The following is a 17500-nucleotide window of genomic DNA, read 5'->3' as shown; positions in this document are numbered from 1 at the left end:
TGTGGGATGATGTTAGATCGTAGTGGCGTATCTTGCTTCTTTGGTGTGGAAAGGATAGGAGGTCCCTGGGTTGTAATGGCGGAGAGCGGGTATCGGGTGTTGAAGATGGAGAGGGATCGTGAGTGTAATCTGTATCAGATTTTTAATTTTTTTTTAACGGCTAATATATGTGAAGAGATTGTTAGTACACACACACACACACACACACACACACACACACATACACACACACACACACACACACACACACAGAGGCGGGGATCCATGTGGAGAGATCGTGAATGTAATCATTTTTTTTGCGGCTAATACATGTGAAGAGATTATTAGTATAATACACACACATAACGATAATACACACACATACACGCACACACACCCACACAGGCGGAAGGAGATTATTAGTATAATACACACAAATACACACATAATGATAATACACACACACACACAAGCGCACACGTGAAGAGATCGTGAGTATAATAGGTATCCGCGTCTTATGTCGAGAAGGGAATGCATTTGGTGAAGTGGCGCATTATAGTTGCCAGTGAGAGGAATACGATTGTCATTTTTCGGAAAGTTGTGTCAGATTTAGAAGGATTTTGATGGCCGATCTCATGTCACGTCGAAGTTAAAGAAGTGACAGTTGTAATTCCAGGACCATGAAAATGAAAAATGTTCTTTAGAAGGATTTTGATGGCCGATCTCATGTCACGTCGAAGTTAAAGAAGTGACAGTGGTATTTCGGTGACATGAAAATCGAGAATGTTCTTTAGAAGGATTTTGATGGCCGATCTCATGTCACGTCGAAGTTAAAGAAGTGACAGTGGTATTTCGGTGACATGAAAATCGAGAATGTTCTTTAGAAGGATTTTGATGGCCGATCTCATGTCACGTCGAAGTTAAAGAAGTGACGATGGTATTTCGGTGACATGAAAATCAAGAATGTTTTTTGAAGGATTTTGATGGCCGATCTCATGTCACGTCGAAGTTAAAGAAGTGACAGTGGTATTTCGGTGACATGAAAATCGAGAATGTTCTTTAGAAGGATTTTGATGGCCGATCTCATGTCACGCCGAAGTTAAAGAAGTGACACTGGTATTTCGGTGACATGAAAATCGAGAATGTTCTTTAGCAGGATTTTGATGGCCGATCTCATGTCACGTCGAAATTAAAGAAGTGACAGTGGTATTTCGGTGACATGAAAATGAAAAATGTTCTTTAGAAGGATTTTGATGGCCGATCTCATGTCACGCCGAAGTTAAAGAAGTGACACTGGTATTTCGGTGACATGAAAATCGAGAATGTTCTTTAGAAGGATTTTGATGGCCGATCTCATGTCACGTCGAAGTTAAAGAAGTGACAGTGGTATTTCGGTGACATGAAAATCGAGAATGTTCTTTAGAAGGATTTTAATGGCCGATCTCATGTCACGTCGAAGTTAAAGAAGTGACAGTGGTATTTCGGTGACATGAAAATGAAAAATGTTCTTTAGAAGGATTTTGATGGCCGATCTCATGTCACGTCGAAGTTAAAGAAGTGACAGTGGTATTTCGGTGACATGAAAATCGAGAATGTTCTTTAGAAGGATTTTAATGGCCGATCTCATGTCACGTCGAAGTTAAAGAAGTGACAGTGGTATTTCGGTGCCATGAAAATGAAAAATGTTCTTTAGAAGGATTTTGATGGCCGATCTCATGTCACGTCGAAGTTAAAGAAGTGACAGTGGTATTTCGGTGACATGAAAATCGAGAATGTTTTTTAGAAGGATTTTGATGGCCGATCTCATGTCACGTCGAAGTTAAAGAAGTGACAGTGGTATTTCGGTGACATGAAAATGAAAAATGTTCTTTAGAAGGATTTTGATGGCCGATCTCATGTCACGTCGAAGTTAAAGAAGTGACAGTGGTATTTCGGTGACATGAAAATCGAGAATGTTCTTTAGAAGGATTTTAATGGCCGATCTCATGTCACGTCGAAGTTAAAGAAGTGACAGTGGTATTTCGGTGACATGAAAATCGAGAATGTTCTTTAGAAGGATTTTGATGGCCGATCTCATGTCACGTCGAAGTTAAAGAAGTGACGATGGTATTTCGGTGACATGAAAATCGAGAATGTTCTTTAGAAGGATTTTGATGGCCGATCTCATGTCACGTCGAAGTTAAAGAAGTGACAGTGGTATTTCGGTGCCATGAAAATGAAAAATGTTCTTTAGAAGGATTTTGATGGCCGATCTCATGTCACGTCGAAGTTAAAGAAGTGACAGTGGTATTTCGGTGACATGAAAATCGAGAATGTTTTTTAGAAGGATTTTGATGGCCGATCTCATGTCACGTCGAAGTTAAAGAAGTGACAGTGGTATTTCGGTGACATGAAAATCGAGAATGTTCTTTAGAAGGATTTTGATGGCCGATCTCATGTCACGTCGAAATTAAAGAAGTGACAGTGGTATTTCGGTGACATGAAAATCGAGAATGTTCTTTAGAAGGATTTTGATGGCCGATCTCATGTCACGTCGAAGTTAAAGAAGTGACAGTGGTATTTCGGTGACATGAAAATCGAGAATGTTCTTTAGAAGGATTTTGATGGCCGATCTCATGTCACGTCGAAGTTAAAGAAGTGACAGTGGTATTTCGGTGACATGAAAATCGAGAATGTTCTTTAGAAGGATTTTGATGGCCGATCTCATGTCACGTCGAAATTAAAGAAGTGACAGTGGTATTTCGGTGACATGAAAATCGAGAATGTTCTTTAGAAGGATTTTGATGGCCGATCTCATGTCACGTCGAAGTTAAAGAAGTGACAGTGGTATTTCGGTGACATGAAAATCGAGAATGTTCTTTAGCAGGATTTTGATGGCCGATCTCATGTCACGTCGAAGTTAAAGAAGTGACAGTGGTATTTCGGTGCCATGAAAATCGAGATGTTTTTTAGAAGGATTTTGATGGCCGATCTCATGTCACGTCGAAGTTAAAGAAGTGACAGTGGTATTTCGGTGACATGAAAATCGAGAATGTTTTTTAGAAGGATTTTGATGGCCGATCTCATGTCACGTCGAAGTTAAAGAAGTGACGATGGTATTTCGGTGCCATGAAAATCGAGAATGTTCCTTAGAAGGATTTTGATGGCCGATCTCATGTCACGTCGAAGTTAAAGAAGTGACAGTGGTATTTCGGTGACATGAAAATCGAGAATGTTCTTTAGAAGGATTTTGATGGCCGATCTCATGTCACGTCGAAGTTAAAGAAGTGACGATGGTATTTCGGTGACATGAAAATCGAGAATGTTCTTTAGAAGGATTTTGATGGCCGATCTCATGTCACGTCGAAGTTAAAGAAGTGACGATGGTATTTCGGTGACATGAAAATCGAGAATGTTCTTTAGAAGGATTTTGATGGCCGATCTCATGTCACGTCGAAGTTAAAGAAGTGACGATGGTATTTCGGTGCCATGAAAATCGAGAATGTTCCTTAGAAGGATTTTGATGGCCGATCTCATGTCACGTCGAAGTTAAAGAAGTGACAGTGGTATTTCGGTGCCATGAAAATCGAGAATGTTCCTTAGAAGGATTTTGATGGCCGATCTCATGTCATGTCGAAGTTAAAGAAGTGACAGTGGTATTTCGGTGCCATGAAAATCAAGAATGTTCCTTAGAAGGATTTTGATGGCCGATCTCATGTCACGTCGAAGTTAAAGAAGTGACGATGGTATTTCGGTGACATGAAAATCGAGAATGTTCTTTAGGAGGATTTTGATGGCCGATCTCATGTCACGTCGAAGTTAAAGAAGTGACGATGGTATTTCGGTGACATGAAAATCGAGAATGTTCTTTAGGAGGATTTTGATGGCCGATCTCATGTCACGTCGAAGTTAAAGAAGTGACGATGGTATTTCGGTGACATGAAAATCGAGAATGTTCTTTAGAAGGATTTTGAAGGCCGATCTCATGTCACGTCGAAGTTAAAGAAGTGACAGTGGTATTTCGGTGCCATGAAAATCGAGATGTTTTTTAGAAGGATTTTGATGGCCGATCTCATGTCACGTCGAAGTTAAAGAAGTGACAGTGGTATTTCGGTGACATGAAAATCGAGATGTTTTTTAGAAGGATTTTGATGGCCGATCTCATGTCACGTCGAAGTTAAAGAAGTGACGATGGTATTTCGGTGACATGAAAATCGAGAATGTTCTTTAGAAGGATTTTGATGGCCGATCTCATGTCACGTCGAAGTTAAAGAAGTGACAATGGTATTTCGGTGACATGAAAATCGAGAATGTTCTTTAGAAGGATTTTGATGGCCGATCTCATGTCACGTCGAAGTTAAAGAAGTGACGATGGTATTTCGGTGACATGAAAATCGAGAATGTTCTTTAGGAGGATTTTGATGGCCGATCTCATGTCACGTCGAAGTTAAAGAAGTGACGATGGTATTTCGGTGACATGAAAATCGAGAATGTTCTTTAGAAGGATTTTGAAGGCCGATCTCATGTCACGTCGAAGTTAAAGAAGTGACAGTGGTATTTCGGTGCCATGAAAATCGAGAATGTTCTTTAGAAGGATTTTGAAGGCCGATCTCATGTCACGTCGAAGTTAAAGAAGTGACAGTGGTATTTCGGTGCCATGAAAATCGAGAATGTTCTTTAGAAGGATTTTGAAGGCCGATCTCATGTCACGTCGAAGTTAAAGAAGTGACAGTGGTATTTCGGTGACATGAAAATCAAGAATGTTCTTTAGAAGGATTTTGATGGCCGATCTCATGTCATGTCGAAGTTAAAGAAGTGACAGTGGTATTTCGGTGCCATGAAAATCGAGAATGTTCTTTAGCAGGATTTTGATGGCCGATCTCATGTCACGTCGAAGTTAAAGAAGTGACAGTGGTATTTCGGTGACATGAAAATCGAGAATGTTTTTTAGAAGGATTTTGATGGCCGATCTCATGTCACGTCGAAGTTAAAGAAGTGACAGTGGTATTTCGGTGACATGAAAATCGAGAATGTTCTTTAGAAGGATTTTGATGGCCGATCTCATGTCATGTGGAAGTTAAAGAAGTGACAGTGGTATTTCGGTGACATGAAAATCGAGAATGTTCTTTAGAAGGATTTTGATGGCCGATCTCATGTCACGTCGAAGTTAAAGAAGTGACAGTAGTATTTCGGTGCCATGAAAATCGAGAATGTTCTTTAGAAGGATTTTGATGGCCGATCTCATGTCATGTGGAAGTTAAAGAAGTGACAGTGGTATTTCGGTGACATGAAAATCGAGAATGTTCTTTAGAAGGATTTTGATGGCCGATCTCATGTCATGTGGAAGTTAAAGAAGTGACAGTGGTATTTCGGTGACATGAAAATCGAGAATGTTCTTTAGAAGGATTTTGATGGCCGATCTCATGTCATGTGGAAGTTAAAGAAGTGACAGTGGTATTTCGGTGACATGAAAATCGAGAATGTTCTTTAGAAGGATTTTGATGGCCGATCTCATGTCACGTCGAAGTTAAAGAAGTGACAGTGGTATTTCGGTGACATGAAAATCGAGAATGTTCTTTAGCAGGATTTTGATGGCCGATCTCATGTCACGTCGAAGTTAAAGAAGTGACGATGGTATTTCGGTGACATGAAAATCGAGAATGTTTTTTAGAAGGATTTTGATGGCCGATCTCATGTCACGTCGAAGTTAAAGAAGTGACAGTGGTATTTCGGTGACATGAAAATCGAGAATGTTCTTTAGAAGGATTTTGATGGTCGATCTCATGTCACGTCGAAGTTAAAGAAGTGACGATGGTATTTCGGTGACATGAAAATCGAGAATGTTCTTTAGAAGGATTTTGATGGCCGATCTCATGTCACGTCGAAGTTAAAGAAGTGACGATGGTATTTCGGTGACATGAAAATCGAGAATGTTCTTTAGCAGGATTTTGATGGCCGATCTCATGTCACGTCGAAGTTAAAGAAGTGACGATGGTATTTCGGTGACATGAAAATCGAGAATGTTTTTTAGAAGGATTTTGATGGCCGATCTCATGTCATGTCTGTTAAAGAAGTGACAGTGGTATTTCGGTGACATGAAAATCGAGAATGTTTTTTAGAAGGATTTTGATGGCCGATCTCATGTCACGTCGAAGTTAAAGAAGTGACAGTGGTATTTCGGTGACATGAAAATCGAGAATGTTTTTTAGAAGGATTTTGATGGCCGATCTCATGTCACGTCGAAGTTAAAGAAGTGACAGTGGTATTTCGGTGACATGAAAATCGAGAATGTTCTTTAGCAGGATTTTGATGGCCGATCTCATGTCATGTGGAAGTTAAAGAAGTGACAGTGGTATTTCGGTGACATGAAAATCGAGAATGTTTTTTAGAAGGATTTTGATGGCCGATCTCATGTCACGTCGAAGTTAAAGAAGTGACAGTGGTATTTCGGTGACATGAAAATCGAGAATGTTTTTTAGAAGGATTTTGATGGCCGATCTCATGTCACGTCGAAGTTAAAGAAGTGACAGTGGTATTTCGGTGACATGAAAATCGAGAATGTTCTTTAGCAGGATTTTGATGGCCGATCTCATGTCATGTGGAAGTTAAAGAAGTGACAGTGGTATTTCGGTGACATGAAAATCGAGAATGTTTTTTAGAAGGATTTTGATGGCCGATCTCATGTCACGTCGAAGTTAAAGAAGTGACAGTGGTATTTCGGTGACATGAAAATCGAGAATGTTTTTTAGAAGGATTTTGATGGCCGATCTCATGTCATGTCTGTTAAAGAAGTGACAGTGGTATTTCGGTGACATGAAAATCGAGAATGTTCTTTAGAAGGATTTTGATGGCCGATCTCATGTCACGTCGAAGTTAAAGAAGTGACAGTGGTATTTCGGTGACATGAAAATCGAGAATGTTCTTTAGAAGGATTTTGATGGCCGATCTCATGTCATGTCGAAGTTAAAGAAGTGACAGTGGTATTTCGGTGACATGAAAATCGAGAATGTTCTTTAGAAGGATTTTGATGGCCGATCTCATGTCATGTCTGTTAAAGAAGTGACAGTGGTATTTCGGTGACATGAAAATCGAGAATGTTCTTTAGAAGGATTTTGATGGCCGATCTCATGTCACGTCGAAGTTAAAGAAGTGACAGTGGTATTTCGGTGACATGAAAATCGAGAATGTTCTTTAGAAGGATTTTGATGGCCGATCTCATGTCATGTCGAAGTTAAAGAAGTGACAGTGGTATTTCGGTGCCATGAAAATCGAGAATGTTCTTTAGAAGGATTTTGATGGCCGATCTCATGTCATGTCTGTTAAAGAAGTGACAGTGGTATTTCGGTGACATGAAAATCGAGAATGTTTTTTAGAAGGATTTTGATGGCCGATCTCATGTCACGTCGAAGTTAAAGAAGTGACAGTGGTATTTCGGTGACATGAAAATCGAGAATGTTTTTTAGAAGGATTTTGATGGCCGATCTCATGTCATGTCTGTTAAAGAAGTGACAGTGGTATTTCGGTGACATGAAAATCGAGAATGTTCTTTAGAAGGATTTTGATGGCCGATCTCATGTCACGTCGAAGTTAAAGAAGTGACAGTGGTATTTCGGTGACATGAAAATCGAGAATGTTTTTTAGAAGGATTTTGATGGCCGATCTCATGTCACGTCGAAGTTAAAGAAGTGACAGTGGTATTTCGGTGACATGAAAATCGAGAATGTTTTTTAGAAGGATTTTGATGGCCGATCTCATGTCACGTCGAAGTTAAAGAAGTGACAGTGGTATTTCGGTGACATGAAAATCGAGAATGTTCCTTAGAAGGATTTTGATGGCCGATCTCATGTCATGTGGAAGTTAAAGAAGTGACAGTGGTATTTCGGTGACATGAAAATCGAGAATGTTTTTTAGAAGGATTTTGATGGCCGATCTCATGTCACGTCGAAGTTAAAGAAGTGACTGGTATTTCGGTGCCATGAAAATCGAGAATGTTCTTTAGAAGGATTTTGATGGCCGATCTCATGTCATGTCGAAGTTAAAGAAGTGACAGTGGTATTTCGGTGACATGAAAATCGAGAATGTTCTTGGAGTCCATGTCATCGTGCTTTGTATGGAAAAAATCATCGCCTCTTAATTGCTACTATCAGTGTCATTAATATCCTTTTGATCGTCATTATGATTATCATCATCAAGGTCGTGATTATCATCAACACCGTAACTGTTGTAATAACACTATAACTTTCCCTAGTATCTTTATAATAATTTTTATCATTACTGATATTTCATTATTTTTGTTGTCATAATCATCATTATTATTTCTAATATTGTTATCATTGCAATCATAATGATGAATATAATTATCATTACTATTATCATTGCTTTCATTATTATCATTGTTTTAATTATAATCATTGCTTTAATTATTATCATTGCTTTCATTATAATCATTGCTTTCACTATTATCATTGCTTTCATTATTATCTTTGCTTTCATTATCATCATCATTATCATCATCATCGTCATCATCATATCCTCCTCCTCCTCCTCATCATCATCATCGTCATCATCATATCCTCCTCATCATCATCATCATCGTCATCATCATATCCTCCTCCTCATCATCATCATCATCGTCATCGTCATCATCACAAAGCTACCATCCTCATTCAACAAATTCCGTATTCCTTCCCCTTAACTCTCAGCATCTCCGCCCCCATCTTCCCTCGGCGCCAGAATCCCTCGGCCAAGTTTAATACGACATCAAGTACCTCAATCTGCAATCCTCATTCCGTGCAACATTATCGATGCAAATGAAACCTCCTCGGGGATGCAATTGATTCTCCTCAGCGAACCAGAAATATAATTACATCCGACGTGGCTCCGTTTCCTTCGTTTTTTTTTTTTTTTGTTCTCCATCTTTTTTTTTTAGATTTTTTTTTTTTGGGGGGGGAGGGGGAGAGGGGGCGGTTGTTCTTTCTTTCGTGTATATGTTTTTTTTCTCTGTTTGTATGTCTCTGTTTTTCTCTCTCTCTTTCTCTGTCTGTCTGTCTGTCTGTCTGTCTCTCTCTTTCTCTCTATCTATCTCTCACTATCTATCTATCTGTCACACACACACACACACACACACACACACACACACACACACACACACACACACACACGCACACGCACACACACACACACACATACAGACACACGTGGACGCGTACACGTGAACGTGCCCGTGTACCTAGGGTCATCCATGATTCTGCTTGACCGACCTGCATAACAAAGTTCTTCGCAGTGTTCCTCGCTCCGATATTTTTAGCACTGACTCCCAAATCCTTTCAGCCTTGAACACCTCGCTATAGTGACGTTAGAGTTTATTTATTTATTTTCTTTTTCGATCATTTTTTTTTTCCTCTTCGTGACTGGGCTTGAAGCACGGTAACACTCCCTCTCCTCCCCACCCCTTCCCCTTATCGTTATCACCCTTCTCCCTTCCCTTCTTCTCCTCCTGCTCTCCTTCTTTCGCTAATGCCCTTTCCTACCCCTGCCCCCCCTAGTTCATCCTCCCCATCTCCTACCCCCTCCCACTCGCCCTCCCACCCCCTAACCCCTCCTACTCCCCCTCCCTCCCCCTACCCCCCTCCTCCCTCTACCCCCCTACTCACCCCTCCACTTTCCCTCCTATCGTCACACCATTCCCAAACCCCCCCATCCTCCCTTCACCCCCCCCCCTTCCCCCCTAATCCCTCCCCATCCTTAATCCTTCCCAGACATTCTAAGATAATCCTTTTTGAAACCTGCGTGTCAACTGCAAATTCGTTCTCGTGTTGTATGAGGTAAAAGCAGCCTTGCACCGCCATTCCTCCAGACGACATCGAGGCTACTTTGTAATTGGTGAGAGAGGAAGGAAGAGGAGAGAGAAAGGAAGAGGAGAGAGAAAGGAAGAGGAGAGAGGATGGAAGAGGAGAGAGGATGGAAGAGGAGAGAGGATGGAAGAGGAGAGAGGAAGGAAGAGGGAAGAGAAGAGAAGAGAGAGAGAGGAGAGAGGTGAAAAAGAGAGTGGGCGAGAAGAGAGGCGAGAGAGGGAGGGCGATGAGGGAAGAGGCGGGAGGTGCGTGTGCGTGTGTGTGTGTGTGTGTGTGTGTGTGTGTGTGTGTGTGTGTGTGTGTGTGTGTGTGTGTGTGTGTGTGTGTGTGTGTGTGTGTGTGTGTGTGTGTGTGTGTGTTTCTTTATATGTATAAATATGTGTATATATACATAAATACATACATACATACATATATATATATATATATATATATATATATATATATATATATATATATATATATATACATATATATATAAACATTAAGTTTACGTGTGAAACAGAAAAAGAAAATAAACTTTTCTTTCTTGACACATTCATTTCCATATAAAACGGACGCCTCGCTACTACGGTCTACAAAAAACCTACTTTCACTGATTTGGGAATGAACTATTTGAGCTTCTCAACGAAATTAAATTCTTAGTTCATTATTAAATAAACAATAGTTTCCCTGACAACATTTTTTACAGGACTCTCAGATTATTCTTAGCTACTCAACTATGCCCACCCACAAAAGTCCTTACCGCTCCCAAAGAAACTAAGTACATGAAATTACCATATTTCGGAGATATAAACTTCACCATTCGTAAACAATTACGTGAGATAAACATTCGTTCCCACAGATCAACTTTAACATTGTTATTTTGTTAACCATTATAATATCAACTCTTTGTTTAAGAAAATATTGCCTCTGCCTTCAGAGCTATGTTCAAAAATGGTAAAAATATCTAATTTATAGATTTTATTGTCCTAGATTTCAAGGTATATTGGATCGTCTACGTGGCGGTTCAAACATAAAATGAACATATGAGTAAATCTATAAGAACGAGCCTACCTCTGAGCAGACCTTCTATATATTATCATTATATTATCCTCCTCATCATCATCATCATCATCATCATCATCATCAGCATCAGCATCATAAAACTACCATCATCATTCACCAAATTCCGTATTCCTTTCCCGTATTTCCTTTTTTTCGTCATCATTCACACACACAGAGGACCACCCTTTCACCCACAAAGATCTCAGAATTTTGTCCGTATCTGCCCACAACATCTCACTGACTCGGCCTTCTCATCTCAGAATCCCTGTACATCCACAAGACGAAACCTGACCTAAATAATAACACGGCCATTCTGTTGTTTACGGTGTAGTTCAAGCACCGTAACAAGCACTTTCCCACCTGTTATTGGTGGGTCTCAACCATGGCCCTGTTTTGTATCTTTTCATGGTGTTTCTGTTTTGTATCTTTTCATGGTGTTTTTGTCTGTTTCTTTTCTGTTCACTTCTGGTACTCATTTATTTTGTGTTTAAGTTATGAATTTTTTTTTTCGTGTTTTTCTTGATTTATCCATTCGTGTTCTTGTTCTTTGTTTTAGTCTGATGATGGCGATATAACTCTTCGGAACGTTACAAAACACACACACACACACACACACACACACACACACACACACACACACACACACACACACACATACATATATATATATATATATATATATATATATATATATATATATATATATATATATATATATATATATATATATATATATATATATCTTAGAAAAACCCACAATGCACGAACTAGCTTTATAGAAATAAATGAGGTAACACTTCTGGTTTCCTCCTGGATTCCATCTTCCACTTGGAGATGGAATCCAGGAAGATTTCGAAACTGTCTCGTTTATTTCAATAAATCTATTTAGTCCATTGTGGCCTTTTTCTACCACTGTATCAACACGGTAGATTGTTTTTTTTCATATAGATAGATAGATAAATAGATAGATAGATAGATAGATAGATAGATAGATAGATAGATAGATAGATAGATAGATAGATAGATAGATAGACAGACAGACAGACAGACAGACAGATAGATAGATACACACACACACGCACATATATATACATATATATATGTATATGTTCACACACATACACACAAACACACACAAAAATATATACATATGAATATATATATATATATATATATATATATATATATATATATATATATATATATATACACAAACATATATATATATGTATATATATATATATATATATATATATATATATATATATATGTTTGTATATATGTATATATACATATATATATACATATATATATATATATATATATATATATATATTTATATATATATATATATATATATATATATATATATATATATATATATATATATATATATGTATGTACATACATTCATATATATACATATTTATATATATTTGTGTATGTATACACACATGCATATATATCTATATGTGTACGTCAAGGCTGTGTTCTGTCGCCTGATCTTTTCAATTTATATACAGAAAAATGTTAAAGGAAATTTTAAATGATTGGTGATGGGAGGGTACCATATGATTAGACTCAGACATACAGATGACACAGTGTTGGTAAGAGACTCAAAAGATCAGTTACAAGAGATTCTGGACAAGGTAGCAATAGAGAGTAAAAAAAAAAAAAAAAATTGTTATCAATCAATTGCAAAAAATATATGGTTGTAACTGAATATATGGTTGTAAGCAATAAAGACGGATATGCCAGATTGTCAATGAACAGTAAGAGAAACACTGAAAGAGCAGGTTCAGAAATTCAGATTAATTAGAATTTTAATGTCAAATGGAATGTCAAAAACTATTTTCGAGAAAGAAAATGGGAAAGATACTCATAAACAGAAAATTATTAATGAAAAATATCAAGCGTATTTGCTATAGATTTTTCACCCTCACCTACAGCAGTGAAGATTCGACAGTATCACAGATTAAAAACAATTAAAATGTTGTTTTATAGAAGAATATTCCGAATGTGGAAGTACTAGCGAAGGCAGGCAAAGAAAAAGAAAAAAAAGAAAAAAAAAACAACTAAAAAAGGAAAAAGAAAAAGAAGCAATCACAAAGAAATATTTACAATTTTTTGGCCAAGTTTTGAGAAAGGAAAAAAACAGAAGGAATTGCAGAGAAAGGAAAATAGGAGGGAAAAAAACTAAAGAAAAACTTAGACTCTTTCATCTCGTCTTAGCCACCGGATGAAGATAAGCAGGACTGAAATAATAAGATCAGCAAAGGATAGAGAATTATGGAGATCCACGGCCGTCAAATCTCTGGGAAAACAAGGCACTTACGAAGAGAGAGAGAGGGAGAGAGAGAGAGAGAGAGAGAGAGAGAGAGAGAGAGAGAGAGAGAGAGAGAGAGAGAGTGTGTGTGTGTGTGTGTGTGTGTCTGTGTGTGTGTGTGTGTGTGTGTGTGTGTGTGTGTGTCTGTGTGTGTGTGTGTGTGTGTGTGCGCGCGCGCGCGCGTGTGTGTGTATGTGTGTGTGTGTGTGTGTGTGTATGTGTGTGTGTATGTGTGTGTGTGCGTGAGGCCATTTTTGGAAGCCCCTAACACTCTGATTCATCCCCAAACTTGCTTGCCCTTTGAGCGAGAATTACTGCAACAGGGTTTTCTCCGTCTCGACTTTGATACAAAGTGCTTCGCGCCGGCCAGCCAATCAGAGCGGGATACTTTTCAGATATATTTTACCTATGTCTCCTTTATTGATTTTTTATGTGTATCAGTTACGAATCGCAGCACGAGGATTTTTTTTTCTTTTTTTTCAGGGGCGCAACTAGGATTTTTAGAGGGCAGGGGTCCAGGCCACAAAAAGGGCACAATATGAATTTTATTTATAGGGGATATAGCCTGAATTATCTTCTTCAGATTTAAAAACGGAAGACATGTTGCAAGAATTTTGTAACATGTAAAGAATTTTGTAACATAAAAATACAATAAACAGTCTCATCGCCATTCCAAGATCAAGAGAGAGAAAGTGCCCTAGAAAAAAGGTCTCTTTCACTCCTTTGAGAAAAAGGCCAGGGGTTCGGACCCCCAGGACCCCCCCCCCCCTCCCTCCTCGGAGTTGCACGCCTGTTTTTATATACAAAATTCTTATACAAAGACATAAAAAGTTTCTGTGCCTTTATAGCGGTCCATCAGAGATTTTTTCACTCTATATTGGTAAAATGTTGAAAAGTGTTACTTAAAATATGACGTGATATTCATTTCGGTTGAATTGATATCTTGAACATTATTATTGTCATATACAGACATATCGGTATGTTTGTATCTTTGTTTATACACATGACAAAGTAAAAAATGTAACCATACACCCATAGAGAAAGACACGCAAGAAAATAAGAAAAAAAAGAAACTAAAAAAACTATAGAAAGAAGAAACAAACAAACAAAAATTATAAATAAAAAAGAAAAAATAGAGAAAAAACTGAAGAAACTAAAAGAAACTAAACAAAAATAAAATAATAAAAAAATAAGAAAAAAAAGTAGAAAAAAGAATTCAACGCTCTCACCCATCACATTAACAACCTCCCACACCTCCTCCTCCCCACCCCCCCCCACCCCTCCCCCCTCCCCCTACCACCACCACCCCACCCTACCCCCGCACACACACACAGAGCAGTCTCGGAGCGTGAAGGGTTGACGGGGAAATGGAAAACAGAAGGGGAAACATGGCTATTCTTTGTGGTCTTCGCGGCTTTCAAGATATGCAAATTCCTTCAGGATATCTAGAGGACGCGACGCTGGAGAATTTTCCGCAGGGGGGAGGGAAGGGAGGGAAAGGAGGGGGAGGGAGGGGGGAAAAGGGTAAGGAGGGAGAGGGAGGGAAAGGAGGGGGAGGGAGGGGGGGGAAAGGGTAAGGAGGGAAGGGAGGGAAAGGAGGGAAAGGAAGGGGAGGGAGGGAAAGGAGGGGGAGGGAGGCAAAGGAGTTAGGGACGGAGGGGAGGGAGGGAAGGGGAGGGAAGGAGGGAGAAGGAAGGAAAGGAGGGAAGGAGGGATGGAGGGAAGGAGGGGAGGGGGAGGGAGGATAGGGGGGAAGGGAAAGGAAGGGGAGGAGGGGTAGGATAGAGAGGGAAGGAAGGAGGGGGGAAGGAAGGGAAAGGAAGGAGGGGGAGGGAGGTAAGAGAAGGGGAGGGAAGGAAGGGGAGAATGGGTAGGGAGGGAAGGGAAAAGAGAGAAGGAAGGGGAGAGAGGGAATGAGGGGGAGGGAAGGAAAGGGAGAGAGAAGAAGGGAAAGAAGGGAAGGAGGGGGAGGGAAAGGAGGGAAGGAGAGGGAGGGAAAGGAGGGAAAGAGGAGGGAGGGAAGGGAAGGGGAAATGGAGGGGAAAGAGGAGGGAGGGAAGGGAAGGGGAAATGGAGGGGAAAGAGGAGGGAGGGAAGGGAAGGGGAAATGGAGGGGAAAGAGGGAGGGAGGGAAGGGAAAGAGGAGGGAGGGAAGGGAAAGGAGGGAGAGGAAGGAGGGAAGGGAAAGGAGGGAGGGAAGGGAAAGGAGGGAAGGAGGGGGAGAGAGGGTGGGGAGGAAAGGAAGGGGAGGGAGGGAGGACAGGAAACAAGGGAAGGAGGGAGGGAGGATTTTTGAAAGAGGGGGGAAGGAGGATAAAAGGAAAAGAAAGAGAGAGAGAGAGAGAGAGAGAGAGAGAGAGAGAGAGAGAGAGAGAGAGAGAGAGAGAGAGAGAGAGAGAGAGAGAGAGAGAGAGAGAGAGATGAAAACAAAGAAAGTGTCAAGTAGGGAGAAAGGGCAGACAATGCGAGAGGACGAGAGACCGGGAGAGGGCAAGACTTCTAGATTTTTCCCCAAGTGTTTCTCAAGAGGTCAGTCAAGAAGTTTGTCTCCCTCTTCAGCCAGGTGCGAACTTTTCCCCCTCGCCATTGTGTACAGGGAAGGAATGGAAACAAAATTACGCTAATATCGGCTCTATTGCAATATCAACCGTAATACCGTATGCAACCGTAATGCATCTAACTGATGATTTAAATTGTTGAGGGTAATGTTAAGTCAAATATTGCTATACTACCCTTATGCTTCTGAATGATTATTTAAATCGTTGATGGTGATGTTAAATTAATTAGTACATCTGTTGTTTAAGATCAAGTGTTGCCATATTCTTATTCATTTTTTTTTTCGTTATCATCCCTATCATCGTAATTATTATGGTTATTTGTGTTTTTGTTTGTTCTTTGTATAGCTGATATCGTTTTTGTCATTATTATGATTATAATTATTATTGTTAATGCTTTTGTTGTTCATCATTATTATAATTTTTATTAATACTATTATCATTATCATTATAGTATTAATAATAATAATCATATATTTGCACACTCACACACGTACATATTCTTAATATGCAATGTATAATCTTATTTAGAGTAATCTATTATTTTATATTATTTACCACTTTTTGTTCTTGTTAATCTTGTAGGGGAGTCAATCAAGGTATTAACTTATTATTGCCAGAATGGTTAAAAATAGACGTGTCCACTGTGTGTATGTGTTTGAGTGAATGAGTTAATGAGTGTGTGCATGTGTAATGATAACAATAATAATAATGATGAAGAGTTTATTGCGTAAAGTTATAGTTATAAAAGAAAAATTGTTACTTTACGAAGTGGGTATTTAAGTGTCTAAAACAATAGGGTATAGACATATGATATCTGGATATATGACACTTTGGTTCACGTGACTTGTTGTTGACATCCACAGGGATCTGTTTCCTTGGTTGGGCAGGTCAGGAAGCAGATTCTGAGGTCTTGTGGATTTTAAGATGTTGTCGGAGATTTTTTCGGTTAAGAAGTTTCTCCGGTCTTTTCAGGAGGGCTCCGTAGTTGATTTAGCGCATGTGTATGAGGTGTAGTTTGATCCAATTAAGATGCGTAAATGTTCTTTTTTTTAATTAATTATTTTTTTTTCGAAGTTGGTAATGGACCGAATGCCAGACTGGTGCTGCATATTCACAAATTTGGTCGAATGAAAGTAGTCCATATGCGTGGTAGGTCATCATGGGATGCACCGGAGGATTTTAAATCTAATTAGCATATAAAACTTCCCTCCGCCCTTTGTGATCATTTTGGTGGTATTCCCGAATCACTTTAGGTCATCACTGATCACTATTGCTAAGAGATTCACCTGTATGGCACGTGTTAAAAATTTTAGCCCGTCACCTATTTTCAGAACACTATCACAGTCGGCTAATTTGTTGAATTTAAATTTCGATTTTGTGCAAGTCTTTTTGACGATGCCTATTCTCGCAGTTAGTTGATGGCATCTTGTAATAAGTTGAAACAAGCTGCCCTGTCCTGGTTCGTGTGCGAGTGCAGGTGTCATGTCGTCCACAAATCTGTAGATCTTCACGTGCGGAATTTCGTCCTCATTTACCATTATCAGGAATAATAATGGGCTGAGGACCGCTCCTTGAGGGACACCGCCGTGAAGGTTAATCTCATCGTATGCTTTGTTATTTGCGCGAGTCCTCTGGGAGTCCTCTGGGGGCGGAGGTGGATGGAGGAGGAGATCCATTCCATCCAGGTTCTCGGGAACCGCAGGGAAGATAAATTTTCTTTGATTGGCGGTAGGTGGTCGACGCGATCAAACTTTCCG

The sequence above is a fragment of the Penaeus vannamei genome, chromosome 14 (genome assembly GCF_042767895.1).
Source record: "Penaeus vannamei isolate JL-2024 chromosome 14, ASM4276789v1, whole genome shotgun sequence".
In the NCBI taxonomy this organism is placed as follows: domain Eukaryota; kingdom Metazoa; phylum Arthropoda; class Malacostraca; order Decapoda; family Penaeidae; genus Penaeus; species Penaeus vannamei.
The sequence above is the reverse complement of the archived record's forward strand: the minus strand, read 5'-3'. Positions refer to the sequence as shown.